Source organism: Anopheles ziemanni, chromosome 3 (assembly GCF_943734765.1).
Source record: "Anopheles ziemanni chromosome 3, idAnoZiCoDA_A2_x.2, whole genome shotgun sequence".
NCBI classification, from domain to species: domain Eukaryota; kingdom Metazoa; phylum Arthropoda; class Insecta; order Diptera; family Culicidae; genus Anopheles; species Anopheles ziemanni.
In genome coordinates, this window is record NC_080706.1 from 49,798,042 (window position 1) to 49,805,183 (window position 7,142).

Below are 7,142 nucleotides of genomic sequence, written 5' to 3' on the forward strand. Positions count from 1 at the left end.
CGCTTCCATCACTGTCCTGTTGAAGTAATGCCAAATAATCCCCGCTTTATTTATCTTCTATCGGCACTAGCAATTTTTTTTTCTTTACCATTCGTAATCGGCATTTTGGGGTCATGATGCTTTTTTGCCATCACTTTCATTGCCTACGTTTTGTATTCGATTTTCCGGCTTGCGGCCAAAAACCCAACGCTCGGAAAGTTTTGCAAACCACGCGCGAAGGGTCGATAAAAAATTCCGATTTATCGACGTCGGGGTTTTCCGCTCCCAAGAGGTGACCACGGGGACGTGGTTTGGGTATGGGATATTTTATCTTTCCCGTTTGTTCAAATAAAAATATCAATCTCTAACCGCAACAGGACGCATGGACGGCATGCTTGAGGCGGGAAAGTATCGACAGTACTCACGCACGCACGCACGGTACACAAATATTGTATCCACTGTTTCCTTCCGCTCGCAAGTCCCGCGCGCTCGCATGCATAGGGGATGCTTTGTTTTGCATAAATCGTCCAAATAGATGCGTACGCCATGTGAGTACAAGTTGGTGGAAAGCGAAAGAAAAACGTGGGAAAAAATACATAGATTGAATTCAAAAGCGAGTAAGGGCGAGTAAGGGAAACGTGGATGTGGACGGTGGACGGATTTCCATGACCTGGCCCAACGATTCCGGTCGGTCCGCAATGTCCGTGGTATTGTCCTGTTCGGTGGGTGTTCCGTAGAAAAGCCGCGTTTTCCGGCCGAGGGCAGAGAGCGCATTGCCAGCAGCCAAAGCCACCGGGGCAGGGGAAAAATGGGTGGCCAACTGTTCGAAAGGGGAAATGGCACACGCTGCGCTGACGCACAAGCGCCGATATCGTTCGAGGCAGGTTGGAGAAATGGCACCCAGGATTTCGGTTTCGTCGATTCCGGTGAGTTCCGTGCCCGGTGTGTTCGCGCCCGATCGGAATGTCGCAATGTCACCTAAAGTTTTGGCCACCGATGAGCGCGGCCTTTTCGGGCGGCCTGCTGATGATGTATTTCGTCGGAGCGTCAGCAATTCGGAGGGTTTGCTGCAGCTGGCGCGCGCAAGGACTCGACCACTCTTTCAAGGTTACGACGATGGCAGTCGCGTTCGCCATATTCTGTCCGTATCAGTTGTTGCAAATGTAGACGGGGGGGCATTTGTCACACACCGGTGGAAGAGCGGCGTTTGGGTTTTGTCACGTTTGCGTGCCACAAGGTCCTGCCCGCCCGGCGGTGGCAGGGTGGGGAAAGTGAAACGTGGAACTGGCATGGCTCATCCTAGACACACGACGAAAAACGTTCACCATTTTCGACCGGAAACACGTATTCCAACCCGCCACTACTATTACATCGATAAACCCGGGCTGCGATCGGCCCAACGGGAACGGGGGGTCGCAGTCCGGCGAGGCAGAGGATTTTAAAATCCGCAATGCAGCACAATGTGATTGTCCTGGTTAAGGACTCGTCCCGGTTTCTGGTCCCGGTTCGGTGAGCGCATCCTGGAAACGAGGGGGGAGGCGACCGGTTGGGGAAAACCTCTCACCGAACCACAAGATGTCGGCAAACGGTACTGGCCTTCATTTACATCGCACCGGCCATCAGGCCTGCACGCTGGAGGTGATGATCAATCTTCTCGACCGAATCCCAAAAGTGCCACATGGCCGACCCTTCCCCCACCCCGGAAAGGAAGGAACGTGGAAGGAACTGGGGGCCCAACTCTTGGGAATCGAATTAGATTCACTTGTGTCCATACCGGTTTTCACACTTGCCGACTTGCCTTTCAAGCTGCTGGGCCGATGCGTTTTCGAGTGCGGAAGGAAGGCAAAGGCCTAGGGGACAAACTATTTCATAAATTAGAAAATGCAATTTTCATGCATTTGTTAACAAGAGAGCACGTACCGGTCGGCTTCGAGGGCATATGGACCCCACGCCGTTTTCCATTTGCAGCCCGTTTTTCCCCCCGACGCAAGTGCTGATACATTTTCCGCTCGGTATGTATGAATGAAGGGCTTTTGAGAAATCATTTTACACGTTTTTCATTTCAGTTTCCAAGCAAGATAAATGTCCCGTGGAAAAGTGAAGAGTTCTTCAAGTAAATTAATTTGTTTGCTTTAGTAATTTTGTATCAACAGATTCATTAATTGACACTAGAGTACATTGCTTTGGAATCATGCTTGAATGCTTTTTAGCGGTCATTTTGACAGCTTCGTCGCTGTTGAAGATTTTTCTAATGCGTACACGATCACTTTTTAGTATATTAGTTGACAATCTTTTAACGTTTTATAATTGTTTGGTGTACTACTTCATCGCTCCGTAAACCGCTGCATCGTAGATGTAAAAAAAAGATAGAATTTCACTGAATTTATTTTTTTCTTAACTTTTGTTTTTTCAAAAAGTATCATGTAAATTAAGAAAAATGAAACGCTTTTATTCTAAGGCACATTTGAAAAATAATTTCACATTTTTAAGGTTAACAAATGACGCCACAAATTGATCTTGAAGATATGGTTTTTAGAATTTTCCATGTGTTGCTTCCGTCCAAATCGTTATGCAGGATGCGTTACTATGGAAATTGACATTATTTTCGATGTTTGAGGCCCATTTATAGCATCATTTTTTATCGCAAAATATGACTTTATTTTTAAACGTTGTTTGATGTACTTTGTTTCTAGTGCACACTTTTTCCTGGATTTGCGTTATACATTTTGAATTAAATTCTTTAACGCTCTCACACTCTTTTACATCTTCAATGCATTTTCAGCAAATAGCAAAAGATTGTAAAACTCAAGATACTGTAGTTCTACCCGGATAAAATAGGGTTAATCAGCTAGTTTTGAATAAATAAAAGCAGAAAAAACACAAATTCGAATGAAATGATGATGATGAAGCGGTGCAACGAAAAACCAAAAATGTCAGAAGATAGTTAACAAATATACTAAAAAGTAACCGCTGAAAAAAATCTGAAAAATGACCGCAAGAAATCGTTCCAGAGATAGTCAAGTTGGTTCTCGGAGCTAGTCGTACCGAAAAATCTGAAATTATTTTAGATGTAGCTTTGGAGCCTTTTTTTGGTTGAAATATTCAGCCATTTTCGAGATATTAAAATCGAAAATAGAGTTACGGTCAAAATTACTGCTGTTTGGATTCTAGTGTTATAATAATCCATAGTAAATAGAATTGGAAAAAATCGAAAAACTAAATCCCAAAATGATCCACTATAAGTAGTAGTTTAATTTCATGCGTTTGTAACTCCAGCGAAACTTTATCTATCTTTTCTCTTCTCCGCCCTCTGGACCCCGTTCCGTTGGAAAATGTGAAATCTTTTGCAAATCCGTTTTCTGCGGTTAGTATCCCGCTCCGGTTGCAGCCGCCGGAACGGAAACAACGGGATCCGGCACGCTGGTTGAGCGATGTTTAACTAACTCGATAACGAGCGAATGATAGCGTGCCAGTCTCCCACGGGTGTTAGCGACCGCAGAGACGCATCGCACGGCAGCATCGGAAAGCAAGAGACAAGAGGTTGAGGGAAGCTTGGCCGAAACCACCCTGTGTTTGTGTTCCCTGCATGGCGGGCGGGAAGTGGGCCGGGACTGTGGGGAAAGGGATTTATGCTTCCACCCAGATGAATTCAAAATGAAGTGCAAACCGTCACTGTTGGATGCTGCTGTGCTGCTTTTGCCCCGCGTGCACGTATTAAACGCCGGTGCGAGTTTTTTCCGTAATCCACTCACTTCGGAAAGTTGACGTACCGACGCTGGATGATGGAACGGCGTTAAATACTGCTAAGTAGCTCTCGCCGGTGGAAGTTTCGCGATGGTAAAAGTGTTAAGTGGAGTTAGCAAACACTTCGGGTGACACATAAATCCGAGGCCGTGTTTGTTCATGACTCATTTAAAAGGGGAATTCTTTCCGCTGGTGTTACATTTTGAACCGCTTTCCATTTTGTGTGTCTATCACGTTCACTTTTGTCTTGTGTCAACATTCACTCTCGTTAATTTACTGCCAGTCGAACGAACCTGTCGGTATCGTTTGTTCTCCGGCAATGTTTATTGATTTCTTATCAATACGAAAGTCACTTTATAATGCATGAGGATCTCTGGGCGAGATTGTTCGACACATAAATTTCCCCCTCGCTCGGTAAAAGGTAAGAGTCAAGTAAGAACCAGTTTTACCGTATCGTCTGGTTCTCTCGGTGGCTCGAACCCGGGTGAATCAAACTTCCCAGCACTCCAAACACAACATTTAATTATGCATACGCTGCTTTGCATACACCCGCCAAGATCATCCACGTCCGCAGCCGCCTTGAAAGGTAAGTGAAACTTACCAGGATTACCTGCCAGGGATGGTGGAACCGAAGCTACCTAACACAAAAGTTAGTAGATGGGAAAATTCTGTACCGTTCCTGTAGCTTGCTTTTTTTTGCCTCCAAAGTGACTTCCTGTTTGTGAAAAGCACCGAACCGAGCGCCGTACGAGCACACTAACGTCTTTGCGGACGCGATGCAGCAGAATTGGGCCCCCGAGGGACTGAAGAACGACACTTTGAGCACACACACACACACGCGGTAAACATTTGTGCAGCATGCAAAGTAGCGCCCGGGTTCCGATTTTAATTTCTTCCGTTCGGTGCATCGGGGCTTGGAGTTGCGCTATTCCGCGGAGAAAGCGAACCACAATCAAAACCACGGAACGTTTTGTGGGGAACAAGAACCCGGGAATGGGTGGTCCGTGGGAAAGGTAGCGAACGGTGACCTTCGTACATGGTTGTCAGGGTTGTCATTAGCTGCACTTCGGGTGCATTCGCTCGTACTGATTCGCATAAAGAGGCTTGTGTGTTGCAGCAGCATGCTGTCAGTAAAGTTGTTTAATGGAGGGAATGAAAAGTGGTTATTATTTGACGAAAGTGTCTACACAGGGGTAGCAGGAGGTAGATCCTGCCTCATATGAAGAAGCACAATTTAAATAACGTAAGCTATAAAGCTTCATGACTTGTAGAAATGGAATTCTAGCATCTTAAAACCATCCAAACGCGGAAAGTGCATGGAAAATCGTGCAATTTACGGTATCTTTCCAAAGAATCGGTCTACAAAGCTGGAAACAAAAAGGGCTGCAACATGCCGGCCGGTCCGAAACCGCACGGAATGTCGATGGAAGAAATACTGCCTCCGTCCTCTGCCCTTTCTCCGTCCCTTCGTTCACCTTCTGCTCATTACTCCTTTGCCGTTAATAGCGCTTTATGGTTTTCGAGCCATAACTAACTATAAAACTACGCGTTGCGAGTTCTGAACTTCCCCCCCCCCCCCCCCCGAGCACCCCGCCCCCAGCTGCGATCGCATGGTGTCGATAAAGCCGTGCCAGCTCTCGTGCCAGACGTAATGGTTCCAGTTTTATAGCCCGTATGATTATAACTCGATTAAGATGGCATTATGCTCCCGATGCTGGCTGAATGTTCTGTGTAAAGCGTCGGTTGGGGTCGGGTTTTTTTCTTCCCTTTTATACTCTTACACAAACACTTACACACACACATGAGCCAATCGTAAGTTCCATCGGCAAGGAACGGGACGATCGGTGCAGTTTGATTACGGAAAGGATTGTGAATATAATCCGTTCTCAAGCGGCGCATTTATGGGTAATTTAATGAAAGTTCCTCGACCAGGGGGTGAGGGTGTGGGACTTTTCCGGGTGGTTTTCGCTGCTCCTGCGATGATCTCCCACCGACCCAGCTGGCCATTGCTGTTTGTGGCCCAAGTAAAGTAAAGCAGATAAAGTGGTGCGCATTGTTTGTTTGCACGAAAACTGAATGAAAAACAAGCATAAATCTTCCCATTGGCAACGCGGACCGGTCTGTATGTGTTCCGGTCGTTACTGGCTGGCAAACGGCTTGATGTACTTTAAATGATTGTTACAACGCCGGATTAAGCGGTGCAACCGGAACACAGCCGGGATCGCAACAATGGCGACTCCACTTAGCTGATCCCTGGGCTCGGCTTGCCAAGCTTCATCCGGATCATCAAAGGAAAATAAATTCATTTCACCACGGTAAGCCACGGAATCAAGCGGTTTCGATTGCAAATCCTAAGCATCGTCCCACGTGCCCACTCTCTCCCTCCCCTCTTCTCCCAGTTCACTTCCTGCTCAAGTCGGGCAAATTGAAAAGTAATTTCACCGAAAGAAATTGTACCGTAATTCCCGCTTGATTGGATTACTGTCATGTTGGCTGACTTTGCGACAACGTAAAGCGTCGAACGACGTACCGTACCGGCAGACCATGCACCCAGGAAGGACCGATCCCATCCACGAGCGTGTGTGTGCGTGTGTATGTCACGGTGCATGCAGTTCCTGGTCTGGAATGGGCGAAGGAAAAACATGGAACGGAATCCGTCTTCCCATGGGGCCCATGTGGAACCGTTCCAGCCGTTTTTCGCTCGTGGTGTGGCCTCGGTTTGGCAACGTGCTGCCCGGCTGATAGACATGGTTGCAATGTCGCCGCAATGGCCTGGAATTTGATTTATGACATGCTGTCACACATTTCATGTGTCTGATGCACTTTCGAACCAATTACTGGATGTTGCTGGAGCTTTGCGGAACGGGCGAAGTAAACAACAATTTGTTTCTCGAGTCTTTTTGAGAAGCGTTTGAAGAAGTTGTTGCAATCGACAGCGTTGAGTTGTTGCATGGCAAAAAAAAAACAAGAGTTAAATGAAAAGGATATGCTTATGGTTGCAATTTCCGGTAACGGCGAGTTGGGGGAGTTTAAATATTTTTTTTTTCTCGTTTCAATAATTTCCCCATAACTGAACATCCTATTGATCGGGCTCGATATAGAACCCGTGCAACATGCTCCAACACTGTAGTCCGCTGCATCGATGCACGGTCTTTTCTCGGCGTACGTGAATCCTTGGCACGGCGAGCCTTTCCGACACAGGGAAACGGTAGAAAGAGCAATCCGAGGGGATAGAAAAACCCGGAAAAAGGCTCACTCACAACAACGGCCCGGCATGCAACTGCATCCGGAAAGCGTATCTCGACCTTTCCCTCCTCGAAAAGAAAGGGACGACAAAGGGTCGAAGAAAGAGGTGGGCGATTGAAAGCATTTCGCATTCGAAGCCATGCTCAGGGCTTAGCCCTTAGCCGGTTGGATAG